This window comes from Lathamus discolor, chromosome 5, assembly GCF_037157495.1.
Source record: "Lathamus discolor isolate bLatDis1 chromosome 5, bLatDis1.hap1, whole genome shotgun sequence".
NCBI classification, from domain to species: Eukaryota; Metazoa; Chordata; class Aves; order Psittaciformes; family Psittacidae; genus Lathamus; species Lathamus discolor.
The window spans coordinates 110,362,179-110,380,432 of record NC_088888.1 but is presented as its reverse complement, the minus strand read 5'-3'; the positions used below and the strand labels follow the sequence as shown (position 1 = coordinate 110,380,432).

Below are 18,254 nucleotides of genomic sequence, written 5' to 3'. Positions count from 1 at the left end.
ATGATGTCAGAAAACAAATACGAGCTTTGGAGAAATATCTTAACTGCAAGGTGTGGTGAGATGCTCACGCAGGAGTGGTGGAAAGCCAAGTGTTGGAGTGTTTCCAAGCCACGCTCAAGCAATCACTGAGATGCCATAGATACGGTGTGCTGTGAAGTTCAGTGTTTGTTGGACCTTCTGTCTACAGGCAGTGCTGAGACCAGCTTCTTTTCCTTAGAAAGAAGGCTAGAAAGGGTTTGTGAGTGTGTGTGTGTGTTCTTAGGAGCAAGCAGGAGTTACTCTTCCTCCCTCGTACTATTTCTGTAGCATGTGTGACACACACACGCGTATAAGATGCAAGGAGATGGGACAAGATGCAGCCTGGCAGTAGCTAATTTCTGTCAAACCTTTGTGTGGATCAGCATTACTTGACATATTCTAGGTCATGTGCACCATTAAAATGATTTCAGTGCCTGTGCTTGGAGAATCTGCTGTGTCTATTTTTGTTTGTATCTGTGTAACTGATCCAGGACCATATGTTAAGAATATAACTGCTTTTTCTCCCCACCCCCCTTTTTTGTTTAAACCATTGGTGTCTAAATGTATCTAATAAAAACTGCAGCCTGGAACTCTAAAGAGGTGATAAGTCATTCCTGCCTCTTGTCTTTTTAAGACAGAACCACCTCACACACTGGCTTCTTTTTGTACGGACTTCTGCTTTGCATTTCTACACATTTACCATAGCATGAAGCCTCTCACAAAAGGCAGTAAGAAAAGACTACTGAACAGACTGTTTTGGTGTGCATAAACCTGAACTCTTGTGAAGGGAAAACCTTGAGCTTTAGCGGGGGAAGCCACAGGCGGTGTATGTGTGTGATGATAGTGTTTTGGGGAAAAACGAAGTGATGAGTACACTTAGCATGGTCCTGAGTTGTACAGCTAAGAACAGGAGCTGTTACGAAGCTGTTTGCAAAGAGAAATATTTCCAGTGATGTTCCTTTCCTTTGCAAAATTGCAAAACTCAAGTGATTGGAAGTCTCTGCCACCCAAAGGAAAATCTTTGTATCACTGGCACCTCGCTTCTCAGTTAAGTCAGTGGTTGTGGTTGTGTGAGTGGCAGCTGGGAGTGTGTGTGGCTCAGCTGGGCACTGAGCTACGTATTTGCCATTTCTGCTTTTGAACCTTTGGCTCTGTGAGGAAATAGCTTTGCTGCAGGAACAGCTCTGTTTTGCAAGCGCACTGCTGCGCACGCTGCAGCAGCAAATGTACCGTGATTGTGATGTGACAGCTGAAGTTGGGCTAGACTGCTAAATCAGATTACACTTGCACATGGTGGCTGGGTGTGAAATCACGGGTGGCTGAGTGGCACTGTCACCAACACACCACTGTGTGGTTGCACAATGTGTTTTCTTGAGTGGCAGAGTTTTTGGGGTATGGCAACTTGGAAGGTGCTTGTTTGTGTCCTGGTGCTGCTGCTCGCCGCTTCTGCTTTGCGGGCTTGGGCTGTGAGCTACATTGCTGAAATGTTCGAACTGGGGGAAAGAAAATTATGCTTGTTTTGGAGAGGCTTCTTCCTTTTTTTCTTTCGTTGCTCACTGGTTGATCCCGTGTGTGGTCAGTATGGTGACAAGCTTGAAGCTGGGACTCGGTTTCCATTTGCTGGAGAAGACCCATCACTGGCAGTGTTCAAGGCCAGGCTGGAAGTAGCTTTGAGCAACCTGATCTACTGGAGGGTGTCCCTGCCCATGGTAGGAGATTGGAACTGGATGAGCTTTAAGTCTTTTCCAACCCAAACCATTCTGTAATTTTATAAGACCCACCAAGTGGCTGCACACCAAGATATGCCTCACCAGGTTTAGAGAGGAGGAGAAGGGAGCCTTAGCAATTCCAGGTTGTGATCAAGGATTGAAAATGAGATCTGTGAGTAATTGTTTAACCAGTAAGTTTGTCAGAACATCTGAAGAAGTTGTTGAGTTTTCTGAGCTGCTGGCCCACTGAAAAGTTCCTGAGAGAAGATAGTCAGGTTTGTGGTTTTTTAATTTAATGACCTCTTCTGATACACAGTCAAACTCTACTTACGGGCTTTAGCAGAGCCTTGCATAATAGGTGATGCTTTATTTACAGCTTCACATCTACTTGCAGACATTGAGGCACAATGATAAATTATTTAATTCTAGGTATCCAAAGCAGTGAGCCAGGTGCCTGCTGAGCTGCGTTGTCTCTGGCTTCCCAGCTTTGCATGTTCTCTTGCTGGCTAACTCACAAAATCCAGCCATTTTCAGAAGTGGTCTTGTTATTAATGTTAATTAAGGAGGTTCTGCTCTATGGATATTCCTGTAACATGCTCTTTGAAAACATACAGTGTGCTGAGTTCCTCACCCGTGTAACGAGCGTGTGTATATAGCTGTAGAGTTAATTAACTGCATTCCTCTGAGGCTGTGTGCCCCTCTTGGGAATGGCAGTTTTGGTGTTTAGCTGCTTGTGGTAGTGTAGAGCAAATCCCCTCCGAGACTCACTCATGGACTTGTGCCGTAGTTGGGTTGTCAGACTTTTGGCCTTTGTTTTAATCATTAGTTTCCCCTCTGTGCATTCTTCTTACTAAAGAGCTCAGTTTCTAATGTTATTTATGTTCAGGTTTGCCATTAGTACCTTGTTTTAATCAGAGCTGACAAAGTACTTGATTTGATATATGTTCCAAGTAGTGATTGGGATTTAAGTCTTCTTCAAAAAAAAAACTTTTATGCTATAAGTATGGTGCGCCTTGTGTTGACAACAGTTTTATCTCTGCCTCCTAATAACCACCCTGTGATAACACCTTCTTCCTCCAACTTACAAACAAAGCACTTCCAGGGAGAAAATTCCCCCCAAAAATGTGGAAGTGTTGTTTGTTCTGTCAAATCCAATAGGGGATTTTTAGTGCTCTGGATTAATATCTTTGCTGATGGGATGCTCCTATTGTGGGTGAAACATCTCCGAGAGATACCTTCTCTCCGTAACTTGGTAGAAGAATGTTCCCCTGCTTGTTTTAACATTGAGGGACAGAATGGGAGACAACGGTACTCTTTTGCTCTGTAGCTACATAATATGACTATAAATGAGAACTGAGTTGTACTTTAATTTTTATGTATGTTCAGGATGAAAAAGCAATGTGAGATCAGCAGGTCTTTCCAGAAGAGGAGGGCTGCTCTCAAATAGGTGTGCTTTGTCCCTAGTTTTCTGTTTTCAGTATCACCAGAGAACTCTTGGTTTTGCCGTTTGATTATAATTTGCATTTAGATTGGGTGCCTGAAGGGGAGTCGTTGCAAGGGGAGATGGGGCTGTATGGCTTGAGTCTCTTGCAGATCTGGCTGAAAGTAATGGCATTTACATAAAAACCATTAGCTCTGTTATTGATAAACGTGAAAGGCGTCCGTTTCGTTTAATTTTCTGATGAGAAGTCTGTAATATAAGCATACAATAACACTGCAGAAGTAACAGTCCTGCCCCCCATCTCTCTTTACTGACCTCTTATTGTTTTAAGGGCAAGTTTTGATGGGGATTTTGTTGGTAGGGAGATGTGGCGTTATTGCTATTCCAATTTACTGGAGTAGCCAGTTGTCTTGCTGCATCGTAGGGAATTATTTAATGCTCATCTTAAGAGGTGTCTCTATTAATTGAATGGGGATTTAATGTCTCCCTGAAGCATAATTGGTCTGTGTGATGTATACCAAGATGTATGCCTAGCAACGCGTCATCCTATTGTCTGTGTCCCAGTGCAATTCTATGGGTAATCTTTCGCTTAATCAAAATGGGTTTAAGCAGAAGTTCAGTGGCTCCTTATTAAGGGGATAAGGGGTGTTGAAACAACAAAATCTGTTAAAGGAGCTTGTTTGGTGCATGCTAGATCACAGCCTATCTAACCCTTCAGGCCTGTGTCTGATAAAGTAGTTCTTGCAGGCAGTGAGGGAAAAATTTGTTTCCCCACGTGATGCTCTTGGCCACGTGTGTAATTGTGCATTGGTGACCAGCATGTTACACAAAGACAGTGATTCACTGTCCCTTTAGTAGCTGGGTTTGTGTAGCTCTTGCTGCTGCTGTCTTTTTATATGTTGCTTTACTCTTAGGTTGGATCAGGTCTGACCTTCCTGAGAGCCTGCAGAGGCAGCTGGTGCCATGATTGCTTTCAAACATCATAGCATTTGCTTGAGAGACTTTGCTGTGAGCTTTGCATGCGCTTTCTGTTCTTGACCTCTGCGCTGGGGGGTGTGTGTGTTTGTGTTGCCATTACTTAGCTGGTCTACTTGTTTGTTTCGGGATTTTTGTTTGTTTTAAATAAAAAAACCCACCCAAACCTGCATCACTTTGTCTATATTTACAATTGTTTTTCCTCTCTAATAGGCTCCAGCCAGATGAGTAGAGAATTTGGTACAAAAAAAGGGGCAGATTCCAGTTGTCCAGCAGATCATCTCATACAGTGAGTACCTTAATATTTCAAGAACACTGTTTTCTATAGTACCTAATGTTGACTTAAAGTTGATCTCACTGGGGTGCAGCATTAAGCCTGCATGCTTGGACAGTGTTGTCCTAGAAATACAAGCTTCTTTGGCTCAATTCTTATTTTGGGAGAAGTGATCCAAGTCCTTTTATCTGAAGTGGTAAAATTTATTCATATCCCACTTCCAGTAGTGTGCATGTTTCAGCAGAGCGGAGAATTGCTGTGGTTATGTCTTGTAACCTGCTCAAGGCTGTTGGGAATCAACACTAAAGGTGTCGTGTGGCTTCCTGTGCTGCAGAACACAGTGCTCTACAGTTAGGAGAGCAAAGGTTCACCTCCTCCATTCCAGCCTTGTTAGAGGTGTTAAACTCTGAGGAGGATGGATGAGGGAACTGCCATTGCACATGTGCGGGTTAGTTGTAAAACTGTGCTGTGAAATCAGGCAGATGAGGCTTGGCTTGACTTGTGGGCTGGAAAGGGTAAGAAAAAAGAACCGGAAAGTGTTTCCTTATTCATGGTAAGGATGGCAGGTTTTCTCTGAAAGTGGAAGAGAAAATCCGTATTTCATGGGGATTTTTTACGCATTAAGATATCTTGCATGCATGTTAATCGGCTGTAATAATGAGCTCATGCTTTATGAGGTGTCTACAAATATGTTAAATTTGCTCCTGTGAGGGACTTTAGCAAGTACTGGCTAATGGGAACATCTTGGTCCATCTGGTGCAGTGGCATAGCCTGACTGCAACAGTTAACTGCCTCCTCTAGGCATCTGCAAGCAGGGAGGATGCTTTGCTGCTGGCTGTAAAATACAGGTGAGTGTGGGAGTTGCACTGACCGAGTGGGACCACTGCACACTTTGTGTAATAGTCCCAGGAAGTGACTCTCCTAAGGGTAACATTGGACAACGAATTTTAAAACTCTGGGTGTTGGTAACGGAAGATGAGGATGAAATAAGATGCTTTGAAACTGGATTGTGTCATCAGGCTGGTTTAAATACATTGTAGGAGCAGGCAGAGAACTTCTGTGCTTCTGTGAAAGAAGGGGAAAAAGAGGTGCACTTACTTGTGGCTTCTTCATTCTCCTGTATCTGATCAGTATAGTGTGACATACAGGATGTTCTTGGTTCAGGTGTTTTATTCCTACTCATGATGGCATGAGTTTACCTGGTTATGATTCTGAATTCAGGGCAGTATTTCTACCCTACTTTTACAGCGTGCTGAGCATAGTGGGGACTCTCTTCTCTGCCGGTCTGCAGCACAAACATGATGGTGAATAATAAAACTAGAGGTAGCAGGGAGGTCATGTGAAGAACAAATGATGCTGTTATTGACCAATGATGCCATCATGCCATGGTCTTAATCGACAGATCTAATCCCAGTGTGTGTTTAGAGTCAGATCTGCTGACTTCAGTAGCTAAAATAAGTCAATACCATTGAATTCTCTTTCTCCTTGCATATCTTAAGTAGAACATAGTAAGTTGCAGCCTGACAGCTGTCCAGTCCGCAGAAGGCCACAGGGCTGCATAGTCTTCCCCGAGGGCATAATTTGGCCTGCAGAACATTTGTTATGGCTGGTGTCATGTGCAGCAGGCTCAGCATTGACCTTCAGAAGCTGTTACTCATTTGTGGGCCTGATGGTGGCTGGAGGAATAATGTAGGAGACAAAGACTTTGGGGTTTGGCGTTTTGGAGACTGCGATTAAAAAGAAGACTGCAGGTATGAGTTTCGGTCAATAGCTATGCAAAGGCTGTTTTTGGCAGAGAGCTGGAACAGAGGAGATGCTGGAAACACAGTCTGTCTGTGATTGTCATGGAATAGAATGAGAGAAAAACATGTTTCATTCTTGTGCAAGTCATTCTTATGCAAGACTCTCTCTGTGGCCCTAAATACCTAAGTAACTGGGCTGCAGCTGGAATATGAAAATACTTTCAGGAGATTAATTTTTAGGCATCACCTGAGGCTTCCTGGCTTGGCAGCAAAGTTAAGTTATTGCGGGAGGTTGTATTGCAGGTCTCTTCCTAGGAGTATGTGGCATCATCTGTATGAATGTGAGCATAGGTCTGATGCTTCCTGTGCAAGCACCAGGCTTATCTGTGTACGTGCTAGAGTGGTCTTTGCTCACAACTGCAAGTCAGAGGGCTAAGCAAGAGCAGTTAGTTTAGTGTAGCAGAGAGGATTTGTGCTGCCTGTGCCTCCTGCCTACAATTCTCTCGAAGAGCAGTGGAGAAGAGACAAATTCCTGCTTTTTGCTGCTGTTCTTAGAAGTTGCTATAGACTCTTGCTTTATTAAAAACTCAGAACATGGCAAACAAACACATGAGCTGTGGAAAGCCAGAGGTCTGTCCTGTCTCCAGCAGTAGCTGAGAGAAATGGCCTTAATCTCACATTGATGTATTTAGCTCTTGTTTGATCCCACGTGTGTGGCAACAGGACAGAGGCTAGAAGCATGTTTCAAAATTCAGCTACAGCTTTGTGTGATGGACCATCCTCTCTTGGTCACTGAACCTGCTGCCAACTGATTTCCTGTAATAAACTCCCGTTTACGGAGTTGTTTGCATGTTTGCCAGTTCCATGCTCTTTGGGTTCTGTAAATCCCTGCTGTGTCCCCTGTCAGAGGTCTTTTTTTCCAGACTTTGAGCAGCCTGGTCTAGTGGAAGGTGTCCCTGCCTGTGGCAGTGGGGTTGGAACAGGATGAGCTTTAGGATCTCTTCCAACCCAAACTGTTTTATGATTCTATTACTAAAATATCCTAATTAATTCAACCATCTTCACAGAAGATGCTTAATGTCTGTGGCAGTCTTCACTGTTCTTCTGTCCTCTTTCCTTTTGGTAGTAACTTTTGGTCATAGTTCATGTCTGTTTTCTTTTTTTCTCCTCTCAAATGTTCTTCCAGTCCTACTTACTAAAAGCTTGAAAGAACCATTAGGTTTCTAAGGGCCTGTCCTTCTGTTTCCGTTCTCTGCTTTTAAAACCCTGGAAAAGAAACTAGAAATTTTGTATGCTCCACATGATAATAAGCTATAGACTTTTTTTTCTAAAAAGCAGAAGTTTGTGTCTAATCTAAAGACTCTATCAGAAAAGCTATGAATAAACCTGATACATTCCAGTGCACTGAGTCACTAGAACAATATAGTATTTAACAAGGAGCCTTGGCAGACATTGTGTGGCTTTGTGCTAAAGCTGTCAGCCAGGATATGAGATGTACCTTTGAATCCTGCAGCAGTTTTGTGAAACTAAATGGCAGCTGATTATATACTGCATCTTGTAAATGGGGGCAAGAAACGCCCTAATGTTAAACCTTGTCTCCCCCCTCCACTGGTTAAGAGGGGAAACAATATCAAGAGAGAGAATTAGTCCTATTTAGATACATGTAAATCAGTGTAATCAAACAGGTACTGGTTCTGCAAGGGAAAGTCAGGACGTCCCTTGTGCATAAGTGATACTTACTAGTGCTGTGGCTTCCAAAAAGTAGACGTGGAATGGAGTGTGATTAAAATCTTAGCACCTCGGGTTGTACTCTCAGGTCTGCAGTGATGGTCTGACATGCCTGGGGCTATGACGAATCTTACGTGGTTTTGTATATCTGCCCTGACATGTATCTGTGGCTTCTGTGCTGCCCTAAGGTGAATCATGGCTCCCACAAGGGTGGTTAAAGTCCTGCCCTGTGGGCAGCCTGGGAAACTTGGGCTTCCTCCATTCAGCTAAGGAGCACTCGGGTGTTTTCCTCAGCACTGAGTCAGAGCTCCATGGATCATCTAGAGCAGTTTTCCTTTGTGTTGAGGCGTATGTTACAAGTTCTGGGCGTCCTCCCCGCTGCTTCCCAGCTGCATGGCAATTCCTGCCGCTGGGCTTTTCTTCCTCTTTCCTTTCTGCCATCTTCCCTGATACTTACTGCCTTTAAAACCTAAGAACCCCCCACAGTCATTTGGGCCCATCTGTGATTTGCTGGTGGATTTTCTTCTGTTCAAAGAAGCCAGAGGATCTGGCTTCTGTCTGGCTCAGCCAGTCCCTTGTTTCAAGGGTACTGTGTTGATCACGGTTACATTATGGTGACCATCTCTGCCATACCAATACCATGTCAAAAGCCCTGCGACTCTTCTGTGCTGGTCTGTGCTATCATGGTAGTGCAGAGTAGACCTACATGTGTCTGCAGACCAAGTCCTCATAGCATTTTTCTCCTGAAGCAGCTGGTGTTGCTGTTGTCCAGGAAAGTATGTCAACAAATGTACAGTCACTTTATTGCAGAGATTTGTGTAGACATTGGTAATAAAATGCCAGCTCCCTAAAGTCTTACCTGGCCTGCCAAGATGTGTCACCCTTGGCACCCTGAGCTGCCTCACACAGTCCTGAATCCAAACTGTGGAGTCCCCTTGGACAGGCATGTATGTCCTGAAGAGGAAGTAAGAGGGAGAGAAACAGGTCTAGAAACCACAGGTTCATCTGGGTTCTATCACTACCTGGGGTGTCCCAGCTCCTGCTTGTTTGAAGTGAAGAACTGTTGGTGGGAGGATTTTTCATTCTTTCCTTGTCTTCTTTGTATATATAATGTATAAATTTTATGGTTCTTTCTCATTCTTCTTTTTATTCATGCTTATGTGAAGTTGCACACAGCTACCTTGCCAGCCCACAGCCAGCCTGCTATAACAATTCTGGATGTAGTTTAGTAAGAAAGTAAATTGAGAGTAATTTTTAATCTGGTTGGTGTAAGAACAGCCAAATCGGCTGTTTCTCCTATTAGTTTCAGGGTTATTTTTGGCTGGGCAGTCCTTAGAGGGTGTGAATGCAGCAGACATCGATCCCTCTGTGAAAGCAGCTCTTCCTGGACAGCACTGGAACACTGCATCTATTTATTTCTATTTTAATTTTTTTTTAGTACGCTGACTGAATAATACAGCCAGTGTGGAAAGGGCTTGTAAAATGCTGAGTTATGCGTTGGACTTTTGCTCTGCCCAGGAAAATCTCTTGTGATGGGGAGACTGTGGAGGGGAAACCTCATGTGTTAGCTTAGAGCAAGGGCAAGTTTGGAGACCCAGCAGTGATGCTAGGCAAGTGGTATGCTATAAATGGCCACCTCAAGAAGCCAAGTAGCACCATCACCCAGGGGACATTTTCATTTAATGCAGCCATTGAAACTGGGACTTGAGGCTGCATGGGACAATGCTGTAATGGTAGAGCTGTAACAGGCTGCCTTTGTGGTAGAACTACAAAGCCAGCAGTATATGCTAAAGTGCCCCTGCTTGCTAAGCCTGTAGTATCAGTTTGGGTTCTGTTTTCCTCCCTTCCCCTCCAGGAACTGGTTGATATTTAGGTAGAATAAGTCACTGTTTGTGTATTTATTTCTTTTCTGCTTTCAGTTCTTGAATTACGTGGTGGGTTAGAGAAGAGAGCTCAACTAAGGCTAAAACTGTAAAGCTGCATACAAGATCCTCTATAATGTGTTCATGCAGGTCTGCAGCTCTCCATCCCTCTTGTTCTCTTGGTGTTGCTATTTTTTTAGGGTATTAAAAAGCTCAGCTATCCGCTATTGGGCTGTGGCTCCAGCTCCCTTGCTGCTCTTCTCTAGGCCCTTCCTTGGGTTCATTCCTGAACTGCTCCTGTGAGGGTACCTTAGCACACTCCCTAGTTATGTTTTTCATGCTGTATCTGCTACAGGGACGAGGCTCTAGACTGGTTTCTTTCTGCTTCTCTTGTCTTGTGCTCCCATCTAAGATGAAGCAGGGAGAATCTGACCATTCCTGTTTAGAAACATCATGCAGCTCTTCCTTTTGAAGCAGGGATGAACATTTACTGACACTTCTGGAACAGCAGAGACAAACAGGCAGAGAGTTACTGAACTCAAAGCTGCAATTTTTGTATTAAGGTAGAGGATCATCAGACTTCACACGTATTTGCTACAAGGGACCATTTCCTGCCACACTTCCCTTCATACTTATCTATAGGCATGGCTTGTGGGGACTTCTCACCGAACGTGTGCTCTCTGCTCTAGAGATAACAGCAGCTGATCAGAAACCATGTTCCCTGGGGGACAGGCATCCTGCTGGGATGGTTTCCTGGAGCTGTTTGCAGAATGAGTTGGAAGTAGAGCTGGATTATACCAGCCTAGAGAACTGTGGGACGACATCGGATCATCTGTGCAAAATAAAAGATCTTGGCTCTAACTTGTGCCTTGGCCAGGCAAATAAGTCTGAATTCAAATTACATCCAGATAGGCTGAAAGGATGTTGCATGTGAATTGTAGATAGTCTTGGAAGCTGGACTGAAGGGAGGGAATTGAGCCTGCAGTGGATGCCTCCTTTAAGGCGGGCAAGTGTTGCTGAATGTGGCCTGATGGTTCTTTTGCTTTGCTTCACTCAATTTTCTTCCACTGAGCACTCTAGGTAATTTAGCACTGTACATGTGACAGCTCAGGAGCTGCTTCCACTCTTGAGGAGTGTGTGTGTGTGTGTGTGTGTGTGAGCCAGGGGTAAGAGGGCTCCATGTTGCAGGAAGTGTCAGCGTCTGGATAATTTGTAAAATGCCCTTGGCTGTGCTTACTCAAAGATTCTGCATAAGAATGGGGTAAATAACTGTGGGCACTGGCCAGATTTTGGGTTGATTTAAGAATTTCTGGCTTCCCTTGATTTATTGGGAGTGCAATATCATTCATTTATGCAAAAGTGGGTACCAGGAGAGCCTGCTCTGGAAATAATTTAAGTGTATCTGGACTTTGGCACCTAGGAAAGGAATGGTGTTGGAGATGAGAATACTGTAAGGTACAAAGCCTGAGAACAGATTAAAACTTGCTTGTGGTACAAAAATGTTGCGCTAATTATTTACTATAATGAAGCTGTTTTGAAGCGATTTAAAAAGCATTAAAGGGACTCTCCAGGAGGTTTGCATTACTATAGTAATGATTGGGAAGTCGGGAACAATGTTTACCAGGAGCACTAATGTGCTTCTGTGAGTAAAATCTATAGACAGCTGGACACAGACACTTTCTAGATAGCCTTGGGCTTGATAAAAGATTGACAGGTGAAGTTTAAGTTTGAGTAAAAGCGCATTAGCTGTTGTTGTCAGATGAAGTTTCCTCTACAATGCAGGTTCACATTATAGTTTGGAGGGAGACCCTTGGGAACAATTGTGGGAAGGACAAGTGAACTCATCCTTGCTTTTGTTTGAGTAAGGAAATTTCCAATGCAACCTGATCACAGAAGGCCCAGATACAAAAAGGATTTACTTTGTGGAATTGTTCTGTCATCACTCAGCAGGATAATTGACTTATGATTAAGAAGAAGATACAGCTGAAGGTTTGTGTTTGAGGTTATAAAGTACTCTTCAAAAGGCAGAGCTCTTACTTAAACAGCAACTACTCTGATAAGAACAGGATGCTTATGCCTCCATTATGCTGGTATTAATGTAACAGCTGTTGTTGAAACAACCTGTTTCTCACTCCTTCCTTCCTTCTGTTGCAGATCAAAGGAAGAGTAGGAATCAGTGTTATTTTTCCAAAAATAATAACAAGCTTATTAAATTTTTCCCTTCTGGAAATGTTTTTGTCCTGTGCTTGCTGTACCCCAAGAGTCTCAGACATGCTGCTCTTTCGGTGTTTAGCTGGTGCTACTTATGACTGGAGGATACTTACTTCTTCAGACCTTTCTCCTATAACCACTTCCAAAGTGGCACACAAGCTCTTCTTCCAGAGGAGAAGGACTTGGGGATGCTAGTCTATGAGAAGCTCAGCATGGCCTAGCAGTGTGTGCTTGAAAGCCAGCTGTCCTGGGCTGACCATCAGTGTGACTGGCAAGTCAAGGGAGGGGATTCTCCCTCTCTGCTCATCTCTGGTGAGACCTCCCCCTGCAGTCCTGCATCCAGCTCTGGGGAGCTGTTGGAGAAAGTCCAGAGGAGGCCTTGAAGGTGCTCTGAGGGCTGAAGCAGCTCTGCTATGGAGACAGGCTGAGAGAGCTGGGCTTGTTCAGCCTGGAGAAGAGAGGCTTCTGTGAAGGCCATAGAGCGGCTTCCAGTGCCTACAGGGGCTGATAAGAAAGCTGGAGAGAGGCTTCTGACAAGGGCCTGTAGGGACAGGATAAGGGGGAATGGCTTTAAACTGACAGAGGGGAGATTGAGATGAGATCTTAGGAAGAAGTTCTTGGCTGTGGGGGTGGTGAGGCCCTGGCACAGGTTGCCCAGAGAAGCTGTGGCTGCCCCATCCCTGGCAGTGTTCAAGGCCAGGTTGGATGGGGCTTGGAGCAACCTGGTCTAGTGGAAGGTGTCCTTGCCTGTGGGACAGGAGCTAGGTGAGCTTCAAGATCTCTTGCAACCCAAACCATTCTGTGATTTTATGATACAAGCAAGCCAAGGTTTATACCTCCCACAGGCAGCAGAAGCGCTGGTGTGGAAGTCATGGGCATGTCACTGTGAGTATGATGCTTAAAATTTTAGAAGGGGTGATCTTGTGGTGAGCAAGGAGCACGGCTTACCTCGCTGGGAAGATTCCTGGGAAGAACAGGTTTCACTTCTGCCTCTGAACAGGCTTCAGGTTGGGTGTGCATTATGTAGAACTGCAGAAAAAGTTACCTGGTTCGTAATTGTGACAAGTGAGATGATTGTTTTGTGTAGTAGTATTTACCCTGTTGAAAAGAAAGGGGGAAGATTTTGCAAGCTGACACAAAAATGGTCTTGATCTGTCAGGAGTTCAGAGGCATTTCAGTGCCTCAGCTCTCTGCACAGGTGTCCAGTGGTGGGTGCTGCTCTGGACAGTGTAGATCTTATGGGCTGTAGTTCATGTCTTACAAGGCAGTTCCTATGAAAGCTTTCTCAGATGAGAGTTTTAAGTTGGGAGGGGTGGAAGTGAATGCATTGCTGCACTGAAACCACCCCTAATGAAGGGAGACTGCACTTCTTTTCTCTTCCTATCTTCAGTGTGGGGCCGCCTGGATCCTCTGCTTCATCCTGGTGATCCAGCTGCTGCCTTTCCCTGGGGACAGATATAGTGTCCTTTTAATTCTGTCTGAAGTTCTCACCATGAGGCATCACAGAGCTGAGACCTTTCAGGAGGAAAGGAAGCTTTCATTAGGTCTCTAGGGAGCCAATTTATACTGATACTCCTGGGTTTGCTAGTCAAGTGTGTCTTTGTTTCTCTATGCTTTTGCCTCTGAGATCTTACTGTAAGAGTGAGATGAGGTGTCAGTCTGCTGCTGTCTGTGGGACTGCAACCACAAGGGTCATAGTTTTGGATCTGTAGCAGGAAGGGGAGGGGGAATTGACAAAATCTTGGGTTGAAAGTGGATGTTTTAGCCGTTCTGGTTGAAGTTGTGTTTTATCATTCTCTCCCAGCAAGTTGTGGATTCTTTCGTCCTTTCATCTTGAGACTAAAGCACTTTTTAATAATTATTATTAGTTTATTTTATCAGTGCTGCTAGCAGAAGATTAGAAGGTGTGTGGGAAAAGTGATCTTGCCCTTGCTGTCACTGGTATATTACTGTCTGATGTTGGATTTTTTTTTTCCATATGGTAAAAAAAAAAAGGTTAAATGTTTAAAGAAGTGTAGGTTATAGCTTTTTCTTTTTTTCCCAACTCATGTTTAGAAAAAAAAAAACAACAACAAACCCCAACAGGGATAGGTTTGCTATTGAGCACTGAGCTTTGCCTAATAGCCAAAATTAAAAGTTTTATGTGTCTGCCTTGAACACAGTTTAGTCTCTCCAGAAACTCCTTAAAATGGAGAGCAGCCATAATGGAAAAGCTCTTACAAAGTCTGTTGGAAACCCCAAATCAGCAGGGGATAGATTGAAATATCAACAGGAGAAAGCAACCATGTCTTCTGCCTGTGCAGACCAGAGCTCTTCAGAGAGGTTTTCCCTTTGTTTGGAGAAGGTGGAAGTGCACAGTGACCTAAAGAAGTCAGTGGTGAAACCTGGTGCCATTGCTGGGTCCCCTGATGAGTTTTGCACAAATGAAGGACCCCAGTTTTTCTTTCCTTCTGTTAATTTTATTCAGAGTAAGTGTTCCCATTAGGTTGTGTGTGTGAAAGGGTACTGGATTCTGAGGTGGATAATGAGGGAATAAGCCAAGAGCAGCATAATTTATGACATGTGAAGTGATTCTCTTCAGAGCATTAATGAGCAGTAACCCAAGCACAGGTAAATTGTAGGTCTTTTTTCCCTTTCCTCCTAAACCTGTGATCTTTTCCCTCCCCAGGCAGCCTTTCACCACCATTAGCATTGTTTCAGTTTCTTTGTCTACATTCAAAAGTTGAACCACTTTACCTGCAGTTGATGTGTGCTCCTGTAGGGTGGAGAGCATGGTAGTGGTATAAAAGCATTTATAATGGAATGGCTGATTCTTGCGTTGGGAGAGGAATAGCGAATGTGAGATATAACTTTAAAGTTATAAAGCTATCTAAATTTACAGTGTGGTTGTGTGTTGTACGTGAGCTGATACAATGTCAAACTGGTGATGCAAGGCAAAGTGACATGAAAGCACTGCTGTTAGGATGGCTGCCCCACATCGCTCACCACAGGGGAGAGAGGAGAACAACTGCACATCACAGAATGGTTTGGGTTGGAAGGGATTGTGGAGGCAAGTTCAACAGTCAGTTGGGCTCTTTCTAGGAGAGTTTGATGCTTTTCAGATAGGGCTTTGAGTTGGTCTGTAGCAGTTTATACTTGATATATGAGGTCCTGAGCTGTCCCAAGCTTGTTTATACTCGATATTGTGGTTCAAGGCTACTGTGTAATGCTTGCTCTATGGGTGTGTGGTGTTCACCTCCCATGAGGGCAGGAGAGGGTGAGCAGGGGTTGGTTATTGATCTGTGCACAGTCATGATGACAGCCTGCAAGGTGGCCTCTGCAGAATGATTCACCTACAAAGGTATGTGGGGCAAACTTTTCCTCTTTTGCTCAGTTGGGGCTTTCTTCTTAAAAGCATGCGTTTGCAAGAAGGATTTTGATGCAATTTCCAAATGTTAGTATGATAGGATTCTTAATGCTGTATTTTGAGGGAGGAGTCTTTGCTGAACATGACCTTGGGCAAAGTTTTAAACAAAAAAAAAACAAACAAAAGTGAAATGGGAGGTGAAAAAGTGTTGGCAGCCATACAGCTATGGATTTGTGTGGGAAGGCCAAAAATGTGCTATGTCTCTTATTATAAAGAGCAAAATAACAAGGCCTGACCCCTGCCCCTCGCCTACACAGGCAGAAGGGTACCCCTGCTAGCTCTGGTCCTCTTGCAGCCTCTACTGAGCCTCATACCTCTCTGTGAAGGTCAGGTGAGGAGGGAGGCTGAGATAGCAAAGCACCCTGTGCATTGACATGCTGGAGTGTGGATTTGAATTCAGGGCCTCTCTGTTCTGTGGGCTTTCAGCCTCTGCCATCCCTGCTGGCAGAGCTGCCCCAGCCCTCCCTTTCTCTGTGCTGGGTGCAGGCATCAGGTCATCAGTTATGCCACCTCTCAGCTGGTACCGTGATGGAGCGCTCTGCTCCTGAAAGGGCAGTAGAAGTCCAAAACCTGTCTAAAAACTGCAAATGTTTGTTGTAAGGATGACAGAATGGCAGCCAGGAAAGGTCAATGCAGCTCCCTTGCATCACAGTGTGAGTTAAAACACAGCAACATTTCTTATCTGGAATTGCCTTGATTCAGAGTTGTCATCAAGATGAAGTGTACTGCAAATACGTACATTTCTGCAAGAATTGCTCTGAATGCAGTGGACACCTTTTATGATGTCTCAATATCTACCTCATTGTGTGCAATCTTAATTTAAGTAGAAGACAAGGGCATAGATGAAATTTTGAGCCAAACCACTTTGACTCTACCATTAAAGCTAATACTTGCAGTTGAGATGCATTATTTTAACCTCTGTATTACCACCATTCTACGAGAGCAGCTTGGAGAAGCAGCTCTGAGCTGGATGGCAAAAGAAGCAAGCAGATGCATGGGGAGAGCCTTGACTGAATCTGGTATGTGGGGCTGAGTGGAGAGAGCAGTTTGAGCTCCCTGCAGAGGGTTGGAGAAGGGGTAACTAAATACAGCAGCAAACATATGCTGGCTGTATCCCACATTTTTCTGATGTCTCCTGGCTGTGCCACATTGCAACAGCACATGTAATACTGGAATTACGCAACCAGCTACCTGGTTCCCTGGCTATATGTCAGGTATTCCTGGGTCATTGGGACTGCCTCTGCCTTGGATTAGGAAAGAGGAGATGGCGGCCACCTGTGTGGGGCAGTGACAAAGCTGACTTTCCAGTGGTGATCCCAGTATGCTGTGGTGTATAATAGCCTGGTTTTGCAAGCCATACCTTGCAGTTCCTACAGAAAGCTGCTTTGACTGTGCAGGCTCCCAAGAAAGCCAGTTGAGGCACTGAATTAACCTATAGAAAGCTATCCATCTACTGTGTTTGGTCTGAATGCTGCTTGCAGCTCTGGACAGTCTCCTGACTTGCTGAGCACAGTGATCAGATGGTGGTGAAACCTGTGCTGTACCCTGTGGGGCATGGTATTACACTATAAGCATAAATTGAATATAAATTCTATATATAGAAAAACCATAGTTAAACCATGTTTGTGTAACTAGTGTCTGCTGTTGGCTGTCTGGGCTCTCCAGGAGACAGCATTTCTGGTGGCTGGCAATATCTGGCTAAGATGACTACATGAGGAGGTGGGTTTTTAAGCCAGGCGCACTGGCCCAGATGGCCACTGAAGTGGTGTCAAAGAGCAGATGGTGATGTGATGGACAACTTGAATATGTCCCTGCCTGTGGTCTGAGGCATGGCTGAGGGATCTGGCGGTGTTTACTCTGGAGAAGAGAAGGCTCAGGGGGACCTTATTGCTCTCTACAGCTACCTGAAGGGAGGTTGTAGGGAGGTGGGGTCGGTCTTTTCTCCCAAGTAACAAGCGATAGGACAAGAGGTAATGGCCTCAAGCTGTGCCAGGGCAAGTTTAGATTAGATATTAGGAAAAATCTTATTCACAGAAAGGGTGCTCAGGCACTGGAACAGGCTGCCCAGGGAAGTGGTGGAATCACTGTCCCTGGAAGTGTTCAGAAAATATGTAGATGAGGCCCTCAGTGATACGGTTTAGTGATGGACTTGGCAGTCCTTGAGTAATGAACTGGAACTGAGGATCTTAAAGGTCTTTTCTAACTTAACTGATTCTGATTCTCTGCGGTTGTAGGAAAACATATCCTGAATATCATTGAATTTGAGTAAAATAGAGACCATGAGGCTTGAATGTTTTTTTTTCACTGAGGGTGGTGAGGCACTGGCACGTGTCCGTCTCATCTCAGAGAAGCTGTGCCTGCCCCATCACTGGCAGTGTTCAAGGCCAGGTTGAATGGGGCTTTGAGCAACCTGGTCTAGTGGAAGGTGTCCCTGCCCATGGCAGGGGGTTTGAACTAGATGAGCTTTAAGGTCCCTTCCAACGCAGAACATCCTATGATGGTTGAATGGCAGTTTGTATCCCAGACTTCTATTTCCTTGGTAGTTCCTTTAGGTTTAAGACTGTTTTAACTCCATGCACTGTATGCAAAACTGGTAGACCTACAGTTACTGCTGAACTGGCATGTCCAAGGGACTTGGAGGCATCTGGCTTTGCTGTCACACTGAAGGGACTTGTGTTTATCCAGCTTCAGGGCAGTAGACATTACTCAGCACCTCATGGAGACTGTTGTCACTTCCCATTCCCATGTTTGCAGAAAACCTCCTTATGTGTTCAGCAGCATAAGGCAGAAAGGGTCTTTGCTGAAAAGAAATTAGAATAAGATTAAGGTTTTAAACTGCATATTTTATACAGTTATGTTCCCATCCAACCTTCTTCTAGGCTATACAT

The 18,254-nt window shown here is 44.5% G+C and overlaps 1 long non-coding RNA gene across 1 annotated transcript in view; it reads left to right on the top strand.

The window, feature by feature from the left end:
* LOC136015669 (uncharacterized) overlaps nt 1-18,254 on the top strand; it is a 45,044-nt gene that overhangs the window by 19,208 nt on the left and 7,582 nt on the right. The window contains exon 2 of the long non-coding RNA XR_010613298.1: nt 4,357-4,432. This is a non-coding gene — a long non-coding RNA (uncharacterized LOC136015669). The remainder of the gene's footprint in view (nt 1-4,356; nt 4,433-18,254) is intronic.